Source organism: Lynx canadensis, chromosome B2, assembly GCF_007474595.2.
Source record: "Lynx canadensis isolate LIC74 chromosome B2, mLynCan4.pri.v2, whole genome shotgun sequence".
Classification (NCBI taxonomy): Eukaryota; Metazoa; Chordata; class Mammalia; order Carnivora; family Felidae; genus Lynx; species Lynx canadensis.
The window spans coordinates 81,287,554-81,307,613 of NC_044307.1; the positions used below are offsets into that span (position 1 = coordinate 81,287,554).

Sequence of the window (20,060 nt, forward strand, 5' to 3'; positions counted from 1 at the left end):
ATACACCACGGAGATACAACCACACCGCCCCCAAACTAGGCTCCAAATGACTGTGCTCTAAGAAGGTGGGAGGGGTCTGAACACAGCGAAAGCAAAACTTTTATGTGGTGAGGAGCATTTTGGTTTTCACTGGTTTAGGTTAGAGAAAGTTAATCTCAATGTCAACTACAAACCAAATAACTTTTAACGTGTTCTTGAAGTTTTATGACAAATGCTGGCTGTTAATGTAAAGGGAAATTCAGATACAATGTCATAAACAGTCCAAGGGACAGTCTCAGGCTTAAATGACATGTCCATCACCGAAGAGTGAATGCTGTGTGACTCAGTGAAGCAAAGCGGTCAAACCGAAACTGAAGACAAAGAAGCAAATTCTTATTATCCACATTAGCATCTCCTTCTCCTGAGGAGGATCAAAGTACTCTATACCACTTCCCCACACCTGTAGCCAGCTTGGGCATTCAACAATCGCGGATATTTATCAAAGCACCCCTCGACTTCTGTAGCAAGAAGGCAAAATGTAGTACGTGAATTGAGCACATTCATTCATCTTTCAGTCACGAGCCACAGATATATTAATTCAATACATACGGAGTCCCGATTATAAACAAGGACACGAAGGATGGTGAAGGGATGCAGAGAGAAGAACCTAGAAGAATCTGCTTTCAAAGAACTTAAGTCTTGTATAAGGGATAAGACCTAGTCATGACCAGACCAAATACAGATCATTCTTTTAAAACAAGATCTTTTCTAGCAGCTTCTTACTATAGACTTCTTATTCTACTGACATAAGGCTTGTAGAAAACATTCCTACATTTTTCAGATGAATCTAACAATCCCCTTAATTTTTTTAGAAAGTGATTCATTTTAAAATTTTTATTGGGGCGCCTGGGTGGCGCAGTCGGTTAAGCGTCCGACATCAGCCAGGTCACGATCTCGCGGTCCGTGAGTTCGAGCCCCGCGTCGGGCTCTGGGCTGATGGCTCGGAGCCTGGAGCCTGTTTCTGATTCTGTGTCTCCCTCTCTCTCTGCCCCTCCCCCGTTCATGCTCTGTCTCTCTCTGTCCCAAAAATAAATAAAAAACGTTGAAAAAAAATTTAAAAAAATTTTTATTGAGAGAGAGAGAGTGAGCGAGCGAGCATGAGTGGGGGAGGGACACAAGGAGAGGGACAAAGAGACTCTCAAGCAGGCTCCACTCTCAGGATGGATCCTGACGCTGGGCTCCATCCCATGACCCTGGGATCATGACCCAATCGAAATCAAGAGTCAGTCTCAACTGACTGAGCTCCCCAGGCACCCCAATCCCCTTAATTTTTTTTTAATCAGGGTTTTTTTTTTTTTAGTGCTTAAGATCCTTCCTCACCTTCGCTACATGTTAGGATTCACCCTGACCCAAAGTCCTAGCATTTCCCAAAGGGAAGCACAGAGCTATCAAGACAATCCCAGGAACTATAACACCACACCAGAGGAATTTGAAGAGAAGTCTCTTTGAAGGGGGATAAAGGATTCAACGTTGAAGGAAAAGCTCTGGTTCACAGCACAAGAAAGAATATATTTGAATCACATTTTGGTACCATCAGGTATAAAATCAGAATTTTACTGTAGAACATACTGTTTGGATTATGGCTGGGGATATGGCTAAGCAACGTTTCCCATTTCTGGCAAATTGCTATATTGTGTACTGATAACAAATTTCTTAAATAACTAGAATACAGTTAGTTGACCTAACACTAATACCATTTTACATATAATTAAATCGTTCTCTTATGATTCCAGAGGCCCATTAGGATCTTAAGGGCCTCTCAATAGTCCTTTTCATTGACAAGATGCAGAAATTAAAAAAAAAAAAGTTAATACTGATTTCCACTTGATAAAGATAATGGTGTATCTACATAGGTATCTGTTCTTGTAAGAGTTGATTAATGTTATTTGTGAGAAAAAAATAAGAAACGAGGAGATCATTATCCTAGAAAATGATAGCTAAAGTCATCATTCCTAAGCTCCACCAAATTTGTGGGATGTAACCAGTCCAGAATACTGCTTGTAAATTTGGAATTATTTGATTAATTCAAAAGAGTCTGGAAAAATACACAAAAGTATGAGTTAATAGTCAGGTTTTATTCTGGGTAGCTGGATTACAGGTAATTTATTTTCTTCTTTGTTGTTTTATAAATTTTGTACAAGAAACATATTACTTTCACAATCAGGAAAATAAAGCTACTCCTGTTTTAACAAAAGGAAACAATTATTCTCTGATTCTGCTCTTCCTAGTAATTAAAAATACTTGATACACGGAACCCAGTATAATAATCTGGCCTGGCGACAAGTCAGACATGAAATACAGGAAAAATCTACTAGAAACAATAGATTACAGTTTCTAGTTAAGCTCTACAGGGACTCTAAAAATCCTCCTACACTCCAGAACTTTGCAAATACTGCTCTTTCTCATCATGATCCATGATTTGCACACTCTCCAGCTGCAGATGCCAGGGCCCTCACAATGATCAATGAGGGTGGGCAGGTGTCCTTGTAAGAGTGTGGTGCCACCACCTGGGTTAAATCACAGCTCACAGACAGGTGTCACTTTGCCAATGAAAGGTATAGTCAAAAGAGAGCACACAAATAATTTCTAAAAAGCCACAGATTGGAAATGATTAGAATTAGTTGATAAACTATTTGTGCTACAACTGATAACCACTTGGTAAAGTAGCTTCATAATATGCATGGTTGAGTTTCTTTGGAGATTCACAGAGAATACCATGTGAAATTTCTGATTTACATATTAATGTATACTACCATGCTGGTAACACTACCCCTATCTGTATGTACCACTACTGTATATGCAGAGAATAAAAATTAATTTTGATGATGCTTTGAGCAGAACATAATCCTAACACTAAATGCTACAAATAAGTGCATCATACAATCTTTCTAAAAAAACACAAAAGAATTGGCTTCAAAACTGTTAATGCTGGGGCACCTGGGTGGATCAGTCGGTTAAGTGTCCGACTCTTGGTTTTGGGTCAGGTCATGATCTGTGGTTTGTGTGTTCAAGCCCTGCATTGGGCTTTATGCTGACAGTGGGGAGCCTGCTTGGGATTCTGTCCCTCTCCCTTTCTCTCTGCCCCTGCCCTGCTTATGCTGTCTCTGTCTCAAACAAAACAAAACAAAACAAAACAAAACAAAACAAAACAAAAACAAAAACAAAAAAACTATGCCAATGGGTTCCCAATGACTATAAGAATGAAATATACATGTTCATAAAATTATTTTATAAATTACTCTTAATATCATTAATATTACCACTTTTAAATTTAAAAAAAAAATTTTTTAACGTTTATTTATTTTTGAGACAGAGAGAGACAGAGCATGAACGGGGGAGGGTCAGAGAGAGAGAGGGAGACACAGAATCGGAAGCAGGCTCCAGGCTCCGAGCCATCAGCCCACAGCCTGACGCGGGGCTCGAACTCACGGACCGCGAGATCGTGACCTGAGCCGAAGTCGGACGCTTAACCGACTGCGCCACCCAGGCGCCCCAATATTACCACTTTTAAAGTGCTTCCAAACTTTAAAGTGTTCCAAATAATGAACATAAGGAGAATATCTGAAATTTAAACTCTGGCACTGGAAAGGTGGTAAAAGCTAAACCTTGGAGTTTTTCAAGAAGAATAAACACGGTGTGTGTATATATATATATATATATATATATATATATATATATATATTTGTAAATCAACAGTTTTGGATTATTAATTAAGGCATAAAAATAAGTCTAATAAAACCTCTTTAACTGGACTAATTGAGGATAAGAAGATTTTCTTGTTTGTTTCAATTTTCTGGTTAATTGACAGCTAGAAAATGCTTTTTGTTGAAAATCTTTCAAAAGCAGTTTCTTTTCTTAATTATAAAACATTTAACCATTTTCAATGATTCAGCAGGTCAGTGTCATCAGTTACAGATATCCTCCAGGGTTTATTCTCCATCTTTACAAAACCGAAGCTATCTTGTTTTCTGAATCTCTATTTCTGAAAAAGGGAAGTGGGATGTGTGCAGTAGGTAGGGTGGGGTGTGCGGGAGGGGTTTGAGTGGGGGTGGGGAAGTATGAAGGTTAGTGAATTCAGGATTCTGGTTTGTTGGGTTCCAGGCAGCTAAGCCATCACTAAACATGAATTCAGTGTCTGGAACGAGGTAATCTGATTCCTAGGAGACATGAGAGCCTACAAGGAGAGCCCCCAAGGGTCTATCTTTGTTAGTATTCTCTATCTTATATCATTCCATCTGGGCGACTTGGTTTCCTGGTCTTCTCTGGGGAAAAACCGTGTCAGTGTGTCCATCTAAAAATTATGATCTCTGAACTCATGGGGCTGAATTTATTTTGATTTAATCCTATATCCATGTCATTTCAACTCAAGCTTAGGGAGCAGGTAGCCGCATGTGGATGTCAAGGATGAATGAGCACTGACTTTTCTCTCTCAGACTTGCTGCCCTGGATTTTCTTTTCTATAAAAACCTTCAATTCCAGTTTCTGATATCTTAGCAGCTGAAATCTTTGTTATTTTGCCCTGTCCTCCATCACCTTTGTCCTCTCTCCATCACCTAGAGAGTTCATTTCTAAGCAGGTTTGGAAAGTCAGGGTAGGAACAATGGGACTGATTTATACATATTGTACTTTAACTTTGATGACTTTATTGGTTATACGTTTCCCTTAAGCCAAATACCTACATATGTATGTATATGTATACAATATACAATGCATGCATGTGCATGCACACACACATAATCCTGATTATCCCGATTATTTCTTCCTCCATCGTTAAGAAGAAGTGGGAAAATTTCAGACAGAGGTTCCTGAGCTTTTTGGAACTGTGGGTCTTTACGCACTGCTCTTCAGGAATTATAAGCCCTGGTCAGACCCAAGGGCAGGGTCTGAAGTTAGTACAAGAGGTCTGAAGAAAACACGGCTACTGGGCCCCATGAGAATTTGCTAATTGTTCTCCAAGTCCAGCTTTCAAGAAACATAGAATAAAAAGCAAAATCCCCCCAAAGTAGGGCTCTAATGGACTAACCTAGTAAGTTCAGTCCTGCATATTCCCCATAGAACTGCAGGACTCACTAAGTTGATCTGTGATTTATGGGTATTACAGTGATTTGGTGATGAGGGGTAAATGAGACTTCATTTGGAGTATGTAAAATAGGCATTATAATAATTTGAGGCTCCATTGCAGGAGAATTATTTGCTATTAATTTTCTTCTACAGCTTTTCCTTTTTTCTACTAGGCTTCAATCAGTGGCTATAACATAATCAAGTCCATATTCTCTGGTTTGTGCCCCAATGTCCACCTCTACTGATGAAGACCTGTTATGTGTCACAGCTATGCATGGAGGGCCATAAGCACTATGCATTATGGTGCACTGTACTTAGACTCATTCGTGAACACACAATTCAGGTGAACTGGAGCAGCCCTACTATAGGAGCACAGGTGGGTACACATTCCCTCCATCACAGTGGAACAGCTTTCCTGCATTTGTCAATGACATTTGGTAGAGATTATAGTCGTTTATGGCAAATTTCCCTGGCAGTTTCTGACAAATGTGTCCTTGCCCTGAGGGGAAACCCATCCCTAAGAGTGAAGTATATGTTCTGCAGATCCCTTATCCTTGCCCAAAGGGTGCCAGGGAAAGTGACGGGGCTGAGGAAGGTATGAGGGACACAGCCATCTATTCTTACTCCACCCTCACAAACTGTAACAGCTCCAGTTAGTTATTCTGCACAGCATTCTTGGAAGGCAAGTGAGCTCCGAAATTCAGTTAAAAAATCATTAATTAACTGGGGCGCCTAAAATCATTAATTAGCTAGGTGTCCGACTTGAGCTCGGGTCATGATGTCAAGGGTCATGAGTTCAAGCCCTGCATCGGGCTCTGTGCTGAGAGTGCAGAGCCTGCTTCGGATCCTCTGCCTCCCTCCCTCTCTCTGCCCCCTCCTGCTCGTGACAGTGAGGAGCCTGCTTGAGATTCTCCTCTCCGCCCCACCCCCCCGCCCCGACACACTCTCTCTGTCTGTCCCTTCCCTGCTCACACTTTCTCTCTCTCAAAATAAATACATTTTAAAAAATCATTAATTAATTGTTACTGGGATGAAATATATATAGCATTTACCATTTTAAAGAGTATAATTCAGTAGCATTAAGTTCATTCACATTGTTGTACTATCATTGCCACTATCCATCTCCAGAACTTTTTCATTTTCCCAAAGTGAAACTACCCATTTAATGCTAACTCCCTGTTCCCCTCTATTCTCAAACCCTGACATCCATCATTCTATCTTCTGGCTCTAAGTTTGACAACTCTAGGTACCTCATATAAGTGGGATCATTCGATACTCGTCCTTTTGTGTCTGGCTTATCTCACTTAGTATCTTTAAAGTTCATCTCTGTTGTAGCATGTGCCAGAATTTCATATCTTTTTAGGACTGAATGATAGTCCATTGTGTGAATATAGCACATTTTCCTTATCCACTCATTTGCTGGTGGACATTTGGGTTGCTTCCACTTTTTGGCTATTGTGAATAATGCTGTAGGAACATGAATGCATAAACATATGTCCAAGTCTCTGTTTTCAGTTTCTTTATTTGTATTAAGAGAAAGAGAGAGACAGAGAGAGAGAATGAGAGAGAGAGAGAGAGAGAGAATGAGTGGGGAAGAGGCAGAGAGAGAATTCCCATGAACCATGGGCCACGGGATCCCATGGTTGATCCCATGAACCATGAGATCATGACCGGAGCCGAGATTAAGGGTCAGACACTGAACCGACTGAGCCACTCAGGTGCCCCTGTCCAAGTCTGCTTTCAGCTTTTTTAGGTATATATCCAAAGGTGGAATTGCTGGATCATATGGTAATTCCATGTTCAATTTTTTTTTTAAGAACTGTCATACTGTTTGGTATTTAGGTTTTTTAAATTGACAGATAAATTAGTTTTTAATGCAGATTTAGGTTTACAGCAAAACTGAGTGGAAAGGAGAGAGGGTTCCCATACTCCTTGTCCCCACACATGCACGGCACTTTTACAGAGACGCTCTAGACAACTCGGTGACCTGAGGGCTTCACCCCAGGCTGCAGGGAGTGATTTAGGCAGGCTGTGCCAGATCTGGCAGGAGCTTCAAGCACTGAGTCACCTGAGGCGAGTCACCTGAGGTGTTGGAGCAGCCTTCTTCCCTCCCCAGGCCATGAAACTGACTGACATCAAAGGTGATCGTACAGGAAAACCTGATGTGTAAACATGGACACTCACAGGTGCCAAAGGAGGAAGGAGATTAAGGAGCATTTGATCCAACCTACTTCTTCCATATCATGGTGGAGATGCTTCGTAAACTGAAAAGCTTGCTTCCAAGGATGCTGTGCAGAATAACTAATCGGTGCGTGACAGAGATGTTACAGTTTGTGAGGGTGGAGTCAGAAGACATAATTATATCACTTACAACTCTACCAGCCCTCTTACCATCCGTGTTACCCTTTGGGCAGCCCCGAGAAGGCAGCTCTAGATTAAGTCCTTACAGAAGTCTTTCATCATCTATCACCTTTTTGCCTTATTTTTCTGATCCTGTGGTTTTTAGTTTAAATACATGCACTTACATGTACCTCCAGGATCTCTGGCTCTGCTAATGGTTAGGCAATAGATAAGCTCCGTCATTCTGTCTGCTTCAGAACCGCTTTATGAACAGTGATTATTCTCAATTTTTGAGAGTTCTAATAAAAGAACTGTGTGTTCTAAGTGCTCCTCTGAATGAACATTTACCATATCCAAGTAAAATGTTATAAATCACAATGCTTATCCACAGATTTAAAATGCCCAGAAATTTCTCATACATTTCCTGGACAGCATCACTCACACTATTTTTATCCTCACACCGACTCAATGAAACAAAAGAAAAAATGTTTAAAATTCTTACAATGAAAGCTAGAAATATACAAATGCATATATATTCATAGGCACATATGTACATTTGCATGTATGCTCACATATATCCAAATGTGCATTTGTTGAGCCAAAATCTTCCACTTTTTTCTATTAACATGGAATAAATTGTTCTTGTCCTCAGTGGAGAGGTGATTGGCATGTTCCAAAGCCAATGCTGATCCTCAAAATGCTGATCCTCAAAATATGTCAGTCCTGAGAACTTAGAACCCCACAAGAACCTGAACTTGATGACCTGGACTATTTATTAGAGATGTGTCTCCCTTCCCACATGTGTTTTGTAAATTGAGTCCCATGTAAGTGTATGAGAAGAAAGATAATAGTATGATGATTCACTTTGAAAAGCAGCAATACATTTGTCAATCTGGGGGAAAAAAGACTTCCCTTTTGAGTGTATCTAAAACGTGATAAGCATACCGGCAAAAAGACTGTTGCTGTCATTTTAGCCTAAAAACAGCACAGTTGAGACCCTTGTTGCACTCCAAGGACAAAGAATGACCAGTATTATTGACTCTAAAGCTGGTACAGAATAACAGCATTTACTTGGCTGGACTTTCAAATGTGATGGTCCTAAGAAGACCTTCTCTCTCTCTTTTAAAAAAAAAAAATTTAATGTTTATTTATTTGTGGGGGGGGGGGGGAGGGCAGAGAGAGAGACACACACAAAATCTGAAGCAGCTCCAGGCTCCAAGCTCTCCCTCCACACACAGAGCCCAATGTGGGGCTTGAACGCACGAACCATAAGATCATGACCTGAACTGAAGTCAGATGCTTAACTGATTGAGACACCCAGGCGCCCACAATCTCTTTTCTTGAGACATGAGTCAATATGTTAAGTAAAGCACTAAATATCTTAATTTAGTGACATTTAAGAGTGAATATTTAATATATTTTTCTCCCTTTATTGTTCATCCTTTCAGTTACACGTGAATTAAAGCAGTGATTCTCAAAGCGGAGTCCCTGGACCACTCGCTTCAGCATCACCTGGAAACTTGTTTGAACAGCAACTTCCCAGCCTACCCCAAATCTACTGAATCAGAAATTCTGGGCATGAGGCCCAGGAAGTTGTACCTTAACAAGCCCTCCAGGTGATTCTGGTGCAAGTTAAAGACCCCGTGCATTAAGGAGGCACCAATATGAAGATTCTAATCTGTGCTCCCTTCCTCAGTTATCATTTTCGAGATACTTTGTTAAAAGAAAAGTAACCCATGTGGGTTTAGGCTACTTGTTATTATCATCTAAGAAAATTCTTACCATTGTTTGGTTCCAGGAAAGAAACCTCAGTCACAACTTACATGTAATTTTTCCAGGCTCTGTGCTGGCTTCGAGTCTTAGGATGCAGGGAACTGGGCGAAGGGAGAGATGAGAAGGCTACAGCAATCCATTCAGACATGGACCCCAAAGCTTTGCAGGGCAACCTTGTGACAGGTCAGTGAGTGTCCACCTGAATGGGGAGGGGGGAAGAGCTGTCCATTAGCAGAGTAAACCTCGCAGGTTAACATTTCTCCCTCCCCTCCTGCTATCCTGCCACACCGTGTCCCTCGCTTTTATGACAGAATCTGACTTGCTATGGCTCTGGCTGTTTGCCTTTTGACTACTCCACATAAACAGAACATGATAAAATGGTCCATAGTAATAATACTTGAGCTCAACCCACGGGGAAGCCCTGTTTGGTGAATATTTCCTGTAGGTAAGCGTCCCTCACTGGGAGCTCTTTGAACCCAAAAGCAGTTATGAGACCCATGTCCAATCTCATGAATGTTTCCTTTCAACAAATGAGAACACCTTGGTTTAAAAGACACATGCAGCTGCAATAACAGGAAGATACAGGAACAAAGGATACATTCGGGAATTCTGAGATGAGATGATTCTCTGATGCCTTAAATATGTTTATTCACATAATATTTAAAATTTATATTTATTAAAAAAATTTTTTTAGAGAGAGAGCATAAGCGAGGAAGAGGGACAGAGGGAGAGGGGAGAGAGAGAGAGAATTTTAAGCAGGTTCCATGCTCAGCATGGAGCCTGATGTGGGGCTTGATCCCATGACTCTGGGATCATGACCTGAGCCAAAATCAAGAGTCAGACGCTTAACTGACTGAGCCACCCAGGTGCCCCTAAATATGATTATTTTTAAAACATTTTTCTAATGCTAAATTGATACCAGCTGATTGCAGAACATTAGAAAAGCATAAAGAAAAAATACCAAAAAACAGACTTTTAACTACTATGAATAAAGGAGAGGGAAGGTAGGTGGGAGGGGGGTGGGGAAATAGGTGATGGGGATCAAGGAGTGCACTTGCCGTGATGAGCAACCAGTGATATACGGAAGTGCTGAATCACTATATTGTACACCTGAAACTAAGATAACTATATTTCAACTAACTGGAATTAAAATAAAATAAAATAAAATAAAATAAAATAAAATAAAATAAAATAAAATAAAATAAAATAAAGGAAAAAAAAGGATCAACTGTAGCCCTGGACCTGATAAATCACTAATGATATTTTGTTGTATAATTCCGTAACCCCTTGACCGAAACTCCTGAACTTCAGAATATGTTCCTGAATTCAGAATTGTTCATTTCTAAAAACTATTTTGATGCAACTATGATTTATCACATAATATTCCATCAGGGTCTGGAGCAGCACTCCATAATCTGACATATTTTGTAATATTTTTGTAGCAAAACCAATGCATATTCCTATTAAGGTGGATAAAACAGAATCTCACATTGGTTCAGGCCAGGTTTTTCTACCAAAGAAGTTACAAAAAAACCCTTTTGATTTTTGAATGCTTTTGGATTCAGAATTGGGGGTAAAAGCTTGCAGACCAGTATTCTTTTCAGATACACAAAAAAACTCAAGAGTTTTGTTTCTACTTTTCATTCAGTGTTACAAAAATGTGAGCGTTTCCCCAAGTAATTAAAAACACTTCAAAAACATGCTTTTCAATGTCTATGTAATATTATATCCCACTTAGAAAAGGTTTTTTTTAATGATTTCATTTTTGGAATTACATTTTTCGTTGTTGTTAATGCAAATAACACTTTGAGGGACATATGTGAGTATCAGATCGTCTGAATTTCTGAATACTTTCTTAGGTGGATCTGAGAACAAGAATTATTGGGTCAACTGGTGTAAACTTTAAGGGTCTTGATGATTTTCCAGAAAAGCCATACCAATTTACACTCCTAACACAGCATGAGTGCCTGGTTAATTTGTTTAATTACCCACATTATCATAGGCAAGGAAAAAATACACTTGCATCTCATACATCTTAACAAAGCTCTAATCAATGATAATCATACTTAGGAGATTTTATTTTTGTTTTTCTTACACAGAAGATAGTGAATAGCTCATAGTCTCTCACATAACAAAAGAGAAATGGGATTAATGTGAGTTTACCATCAACTGGAACCTCATTAGACCAGACTGAGTCAGATCTGGGCAATGGAGGAGCTGTCACTTGTCCATGGGGTCCTAAGTTTGAAAGTGGTACGGAAATAATTCACACATTATCATGAGAAGACAGACAATCATTTGCTAATTATTTGTGGGCTGATAAATTCTGCTTCCAGGCTACTGAGGACTTGTGTTTCCCTTCCTTTTGGTGTTTTTGTATTTCTTGGACATTTTGCTGCTACTCAGCATGGCTATCAGAGAACAGGAAGAGATGTGAAGACAAACTGAAATCAGACAAGCTAATAATAATGGCTAACCCTTGTGAGTGCTTAAGATGTGTCAACTCTGGTGCTGGGCACCTTGTGTGCATTACCTCGTTCAGTGTGCACTGGTATTAAAACTGGTAGCTGCAAAATTTGAAAGTATGTGCTCACTCATCAATCACTGTTCCACTCTAATAAGTTTGGAGCAGTTAGAAGTTTGGGATTTCAAAGAGTTATTCAAGCCTAGTGTCTTATTGTCACGGCTCCAAGTTTGGTTATAAACCACAGACTTTGCCTTTACCCTTTTTCGTTGTTGTTAGCACCCTCTCTAGCATCTACACAAAGCAGAGGAAATGACACAAATAAAATCCAAGAAAACTCTAGATAATAATAAATGCTTTGAAGGTCCTATACTTACAGGAGGGAGGCTGTATCTCTTAGAGTACCACAGAGAGTTGGGAGTCTGTTGTATAACACAAAACAGTGTATACACAGAAAAGACATGAGGATACACACAGGATATATACTTCAAAAAACAAACACACAGATACATTCTTCCCAAATGTGACTTCCCAAATGTGGTATATAAATTGGTAATGATAAAGTCAGGGCTCACAACCCCAAGTTCCTTTTCATTTATAGTTTTGTCTAATAATTTTTCTTTCTCTTTTCCTTTTATCCTTACAGGATAATTGGTGTAGAGAATACCACACTTTTCATATGCTAGTAAAAAAAAATTGAAGTGATACTTCTTTGTTATATGGAATGAAATAACACCACTCTTTTCCTTGTCTATAAAGTCAATTTCTGTAGAGTAGAATATAGTATATACTGTAAAATGGCTAGGGTTCAGAGAGAGGGAGAGAGAGAGAGGAAGAAAGAAAGAAAGAAAGAAAGAAAGAAAGAAAGAAAGAAAGAAAGAAAGAAAGAGAAAGAAAGAAAGAAAGAAAGAAAGAAAGAAAGAAAGAAAGAAAGGCAAAAGATTCCATTTTATTTTGGGAGTGAGTTGAATTGATCTTCTCAATAATCTTATCTAAAAGTAAGGGATGATTCTTAAAAATTATCAAAAAATCAAAAGACAAAAGATGTACCAAGAAGTGAATCATTTCCTTCACTGTGGCTTCTCTTTATAATTAAATAACATTCTCCTGACAATTAGGTGTCAAGTAAGTAGAGTGGCTCCAAAATGATTTTTCTTTGCCAGTCATATATGTGGCTAATTTTCTAAGTATGCCAGGACTATAAGGTGTGAAAAATAAAGCAGTAAGAGGAAATGACCCCTCAAAGAACATACTTTGTTTTTTCCAAAATGCCTAATTGCTTGGGGGAAAATACAAAAAATAAAATAAGCTACCACTAATAACAGAAATGATTACCAGAAGCTCTTTATATACTCAAACTGCACAACCAGCATTTCTGAAGCTAATTACAAATTTGGATTCTCTCGTTTTAAAAATATACTTCGAAGCAGCCCACTTCTGTTTTAATGCTGAACCAAAGTCTGTGCAACTGGCATGTTATCAAAGTAAAAAAAATGCGTTGCTTGAACAAAGTTATCACTTTCAATGTCACTAAATCTTGAACTGCAAAATACCACAAACTAAAAACTAGTAATACCATGTGGTTATGTTATCTTACATTTACAAGAGCGTATAGTTTCCCAAGCCCTACGGGACTGAGACCTCTGGGATCACAGCAGCTTTGTTACCTTGGGGAGGCCATTCACTGCCTCTGAGCCTAACATCTTTCACGGGTTCTTGTGAGAATTAAATAGATTAAATGAGAATGTATACAAAAGGGTTTCTGCAAACTATAGGACACAATATCATTATTCTTTTTATTGGCAACTCTGTGAGGCATAAAGATATCCACCCCCATTTCATGGTTAAGGAAACTGACAGGTGGAAGATAAGGCAAAAAATAAAAAAGTACCAAGTTAGGAGACTCTCAGGTTTTATCTACAAATTGGCCACAAAATACCTGGGTAACTCTGTGACTTGCTTCTTTAGTAACAATGAATGCATAGGATGAGATGATTTTAAGGTCTTCTTGAGGCCAATGGTTCTGTGATCTGGGACTTGGCCATGGCGGTGAAAGACAGCCCTAATAATTCTTTGGGAGCAAGTCTCTTCTGGAGGCCAAGTGCAGCGCCCACCAATCTGAGGCCTCTGGAGCTGGGGTGGGGGTTTTTGAGGAGTCTCCCACTCGCAGGGATGGGACTGACATCAGCAAACTCGTTTCGCTAGATTAAGGGGAGGTTGGGGGATCCTAGGTGAATGGCCAGGGTCTCTTGGGAGTACTGGAGGAGCTTGAAACAGCAGCTCTGATTGATTGATTGATTGATTGATTGATTTGGGGGTGGGGACGGCTTCTAAATAAATTTTTATTCTTATTTACTTATTTTTTCCATTTCTAAAAGTAGGCTTTATTTCTCTATTATGAACAGTTTTTTTTAACTGTAGAACAGTACCTATTTTTATTATTATTGAAAAGGGCATCTTGCCAGCCCTCCTCCAGCCTGCATTCCTTCTTACAAACTCTCCAATTACAGATTTCTCTCTTATGATTTTCACAGTATTCCATATCCCAACCAAGGCACTGAACACATTGCATTGTTATTAGTTATTTATATGTTAGTTTTATTACCTTTTGCCATCTGAGCTCTCCCCATGAGACCATGTGCTCCAGGAGGCCAGGACTGTGCCTCTTCGTCCAGAATAGCCCAGGGACTAGCATACAGTAGGTATTCAATACATGCTTGCCAGCAGCTGTTTATTAACCAGTACAGATATTTCACACACTAACAAGTAGTGTAGACAAATAGGTGTATACCACCTGAATGGTCAGTCTTGCTAACAGCCCCACTTTTGTTTGGCTTTCAGTTTCAAAGAGATAGCCACCTCTGGATTCCTACAGTGTTGGGGGGAGGGGGAGAGATGCGAAACAGCTATTTTTTTGTATTATGAGTGCACATGATGGTCACGTGGGAATTTCACTTTAAAAAGATTGGAGCCACTAACTTAGGCCTCTACTAATAATATTCTAGAAGCACTAATACAACTTTCTGTTATGTTCAATATCTGTGCTGTCCAATATGGCAGCCACCAGCCACATATTAATACTCAGTAAATGCACATGGTACAACTGGATTTTAATCCATGAGGAACTGGATTTTAATTTTAATGCATTTAAATTAAATTTAAATAGCCACATGCTATTAGTGGTCACTTTATTGGACAGTGCAGCTTTAGGCTGCCTTACATACTAGTTTTTTGGATACACTTCAGACCCCAGAAGCCCACAGGACAACACCCATTCAAGAAGTTTTTACTGACCTCCCGCTGGGTGCTGGGCACCAGTTAAGTGTTTTAAAACAATGGTGAATGAGAGCCATGGACACTTCCTGCCCTTGTGGCATCTCTTAGTTAGACTGATTTCTGAAGACCTCACAAAACCTTGAAGTGGTTCACAGGACTCTGCTTAGGAAAAGGTGGGTGAGTAGATATGGTAATGCTACACTAAGCACGAAAGCACGGCTTTTTCATTTCTTCATATTTACTGTTAGAGAAGCTGGGGAAAGTTTAAAAAGAGATATCTGAATGATTACTGTTCATTCACTTACAAGTAAAGTCACATATCCCAGATATGGGAAATTTTCTGTATGTAATTCCCTTTTGCACAAACATAAATCCACTTAAAAGCAAAAGTCAGTGGGACCTGCATTCTTAAGCCTAAGAAAAAGTAAATGGTATTTAATTACAGCAACAGTCATAAAAGCACAAGTGGATCTCGAGCTGCAAGCAGTGGGCAAAGGAATGCTGATACCAGTTAGCAGTGAAATGATCAGGGTTTCTAGAAGGTACCTCTTGTATAAGTAAGGCTGATTGCATCTTTGTCTATACAATTCAACTCTCAGCTAAGATTTTCCTAGTGGTTTTAATGGGATGTAATGAACAAAACCCTATTTGCTTTTCCCCAGGAAATTACAGGTGGAGGTATTTTTATCTACATATCTATTTTATCACAAATCTAATACCAACAACATAATTTCTAAGAAACATAAAAGTGGTTTGGTTTCGTGCTTTTCCAATTTCCAATACTGCCTCCCCTGTCCTCCTGTTGTCAATTCTTTGCTAACCACCTCTTCTTGCCTTACGGAAATTTTGAATGATACAAAGAAAAAAAAAAACAAACAAAGCATTTAGAATTGGTTTATGTTCTTGTTTGAACCTGAATCCAGGTTTGCTTAAGTTTAAAAGGACAAAGGCATCATACCCTCGGATACAGTGTTTTTAAATTGATTCTCTCCACAGTATTATCACTTGCTGAGCTGAGCGATAGATATTCAGCTGAGCTAAATATTCACTGAGCTAAATAGTTCGGTTTTGCTCAGTATCCCAGTGGTGTCGTACTTGGATGATACCATCGAGGCAATCTGACCTCCTAACTTTAAAATGCCACTCTGGTGCCCTGCCCAAAGTTGGACTACTGATTTGAGGGGCTAATAAATGACTCTTACACATCCACACACACACAACGCACACTCCCATCACTTTTTCTCTCTGGATTGAGTACAAAGATAAATTACAGTGGTCAGAAAACAAAACAAGAGTTCAAAACTTAGTTCCAAAGCACAAATTTCATTTAGAGACTATCAGCGGCTAGAAAAGGTCAAATCGCAAATGTTCCACTGGTCCTATGCTGTACACAATACTAGTAAAAATTTGGTGACAGCATTAGCATTAAACATGTAAACTGAGAGTGGTTCTGGCATCCTTATTCATACTCAGAAACACTAAGTGGAGTAGTCACACACCATTTTATGGCCAGAGGGGCTTAAAAAGAAAGGGGTTAATTTTTGGAAACTACAGAGATGAATTTTTAAAAAATCTACATTTCAAGCAATTTAAATAGTCACTTGTATAAAGCAGAAGACCTTTGAATCATAGATCTTGTGGCTTTTGTGTTTTGCTCTACTGGCATGGGAAGGTGATGCAAGGAAATGTGCTTTTTTTTCTTTTTTTTCTTGTTACAACCCAGAAAGACGCAGCCATTTCAGACAGGATGGAGAAAATTAAGATGAAAACGTCTCTGAAAGTTTCCACTCACATATTTCAGATGCTGGGACCAAGTTATTCTAGTTGGAGAATTATAACTAGAAAGTTCACTTCTTTGATATTCAAGATGAGTTTAAGTTCCCAAAATACAGTGGACTGTCCAAATTTTCACCTGAAATAATTTTGGGGTTTCTGTGGACTTTATATTATAAAAAAAGTACTGGCATCTATTTATTATTATTATTATTAGTAATAATAATAATAATAATAATAATAATAATAGGGGCTCCTGGATGGCTCAGTGGGTTAGGTGTCCGACTTCTACTCAGGTCATGATCTTGTGGTTCATGGGTTCCGGCCCTGCTTCAGTCTCTGTGCTGACAGCTCAGAGCCTGGAGACTGCTTTAGATTCTGTGTCTCCCTCTCTCTCTGCCCCTCCCGCACTCACATTCTCTCCCCCCTCTCAAGAATAAGTAAACATTAAAATAATAATAATAATAATGATAATAATAATAATAATAATAATAATAATAAAGTTCCATTTGCTGAGAACTTCTGTGTGCTGGGAACTACACTAGGAATTTTGCAGGTATTACTAACTCATCTGTTGGATGAAAGGACCATGGCTCAGACAGGATAAATGTCTTGGCTAAGGTCACACTACTGGAGGGGATGACATGCAATGTGAATCTGTGTCTACCTGACTCTAAAGGTTCCGCCCTTCCTCTACAACACCATCATCCACTATAATTTGGGGAGATTATATCCTTCTTCCCAAAGGAAACATTATCAATTTCCCACATGCTACCAGTAAAATGTCAAAGTAACCTGATAAAGCTGTGGGTCCTACCATAATCTGATTATTTGTATAAAAAGAATTAATTAACTTGTTAGTTACATTTCACACATTAGAATTAAATTGGAATTAATTAAAATTAAATAATTTTTTTTCTACTGCAGTTTCTTTAAATAAAAGTACTACCAGGTAGCTTATTAAAAAATGACCCAGATCATTCTCTAAAGCTGAGTTAAATCATTGGATACCCGTCCTCAGTCATGGGACATGGCGGTGAAAACACTGTATGAGGAATCTCACTCTGGGTCTCAGTCTCAGAAGAGCATGACTATCCCTGGCAATACCCAAGCCGAGAAGGCCTGAAGCAGGCTACAATGTACCATTTAGGGCTCAAGTACTATATTTTCCCTCCTTATGTCAAAGATCATCCATGAAATCACACAGTCAATGATTAAGTTCATCTGCAAGAATGCAGATGGGTATGCATGTTGAGCCTGCTTCTCAACTTAGTGAAGGGCAGTTTCCTGAGAACTTGGATGGGCATCAATAGTGCCTCAACTTCTCCCAGGTTTGATACTGGGACCAGGTTTGGTCTGGGCTATCTGCCTCCTTTCCCTTGTCTGAGAACTTTGGCTCTGCCTGTGCTTCTTCTATCAGCCAGAAAAGCCTACAGAGTCCTACCCCTTTTGGGAGCTGTAAATGCCTGCTGGCCTCATCTGTCAAGGGCAGGTGCCCCCTGACTCCCAAGCTGCACAGGTGTCGGTGCCAGGAAGGTCTCACACAAGGCAAGGTGCTGGTGGGCTATCCCCAAGTGAGGCTGGTGAGGTCCACACAGAGCTCACTGCGGATGTGAGGGTCACAACAAGTTTGGCCATCGGCCTTGAAGACAGGCGAGGCATATGTTGTTCAAGAGGGGTGTGATTAACCATTCTAGGAAAAGGCAAAACCATTGACCCAGTTGTTCCAGCTAAAAACCTAGGAGTTACCTTTGATTTTCCTCTCTTCCTCTCACTTCTTAACATCTAATCTATCAGCAAGTGCTGTGGATTCTACCTTCTATCTCTAATCTGTCCACCCCTCTCCATCTCTACTGCCAACACCGTCATTTCTCACCTGGCCCACTCCTACTGTGATGGTAAGTGGCTTCTCTGTTTTCAATTCCCTCTTGGCACTGAAAGTCCCCAGGATCACCCCAGATTGGGTGATGTGTAAGGAGGACTCCCAAGACTCAGCATATAGCCGTACCTATGCTTTGATTTATTATAGCCAGATCTCACCTGCTTCTAGCCTGAACCATGACTGGAGACTCTGGCCACAAACCTGCCCTTACCCTCCCCTCCAGTTGCCATCCCATACCCTCACATAAGCCTCTTCCTCGGCCACACAGGCTCTGCTACCTGCTGCCTTTTCCTCACATGACAAACTTAGCTTCTCTCTCTGGATCTATAGTCTCTATGTTCCTGCCACCACATGCTTTATATAAAAATCATTGTGCTTAATCTCGCTGTGGTCATATACCCTTCAGTGAATCTGGGGCCGTGGCTCAGAATCCCATGGCACCCATAACCACATGGCACCACTGGAGCCAACTCTGGTCTTGTTGTGGTGTAGGCACTGCACCCAGCCTGACACCCACTGCCAGGCCCCTCATCCCAGCCCTCTGTCTTGGGCCACCTCAATCTTTTCTTCTTCTAAGCTTATGGATGATTCTCTGCAGGCTGAGGAAAAGATAAAATAGTGAGCAGAGGCCAGCGAAAGTCAGATGCTGCAGAAGCTGCTATGCCTATACACAGGGGACTGCAGTTATCTGTACAGACTGGATGCTGTTCTGCAGACCTATTTTTGTTTCTGTTTTTTCATAAAGCATGGATCAGCAGGGCTGAAAGGACCTTGGAGACCAGTGAGTTCAACCTCCTCCTTTTACTGATGAGGACACTGTGGTGTGAGGAGAGGCTGGGAAGGAGAAAGCAGCATTTACTGAGGACTTACCATCTGCTTTGGATACATGTCCCAGGTCCCACAGCCAGTGAGTGAGTGTCACAGTTGGGACTACACAGTGCTTCAGTGAGCATTTTCACCCCACATAAGCTTTCACTGATTACTTACATGCTCATATCACACAGAGGAAAGGGGTTAATATTTATCACATAAAGATACTTGGAATTCCCATCTCAAAGGTGAATGGCTTTTCCCTCTGTATCATCCAGTACATGTTTTTATTATAGCAAAATACACAAAACATAAGAGTTATCATTTATAAAAACAGAACTACCCTATGACCCGGCAATTGTACTACTAGGTATTTATCCAAAGGATACAAAAATGCTGATTTGAAGGGGCACATTCACCCCAATGTTTATAGCAGCACTACAAACAATAGCCAAATTATGGAAACAGCCCAAATGTCCATCAACTGACAAATGGATAAAGAAGATATGGTAGGGGGCACTTAGGGAGTTCAGTCGGTTAAGCGTTTGACTCTTGGTCTCGGCTCAGGTCATGATCTCATGGTTCGTGAGTTTGAGCCCCACATCAGGTTCTACGCTGTCAGTGTGGAACCTGCTTGGGATT

The 20,060-nt window shown here is 40.0% G+C and overlaps 1 protein-coding gene across 5 annotated transcripts in view; it reads right to left on the bottom strand.

Annotated features, from left to right (window-relative positions):
• The window catches only part of BACH2 (BTB domain and CNC homolog 2), a 356,180-nt gene that overhangs the window by 143,562 nt on the left and 192,558 nt on the right, over positions 1-20,060 (bottom strand). For all 5 annotated transcript variants that reach the window (XM_030315974.1, XM_032593219.1, XM_032593221.1 and 2 more), the window contains exon 3: positions 9,264-9,412. The gene's annotated coding sequence lies outside the window, so the exon portion shown is untranslated. The remainder of the gene's footprint in view (positions 1-9,263; positions 9,413-20,060) is intronic.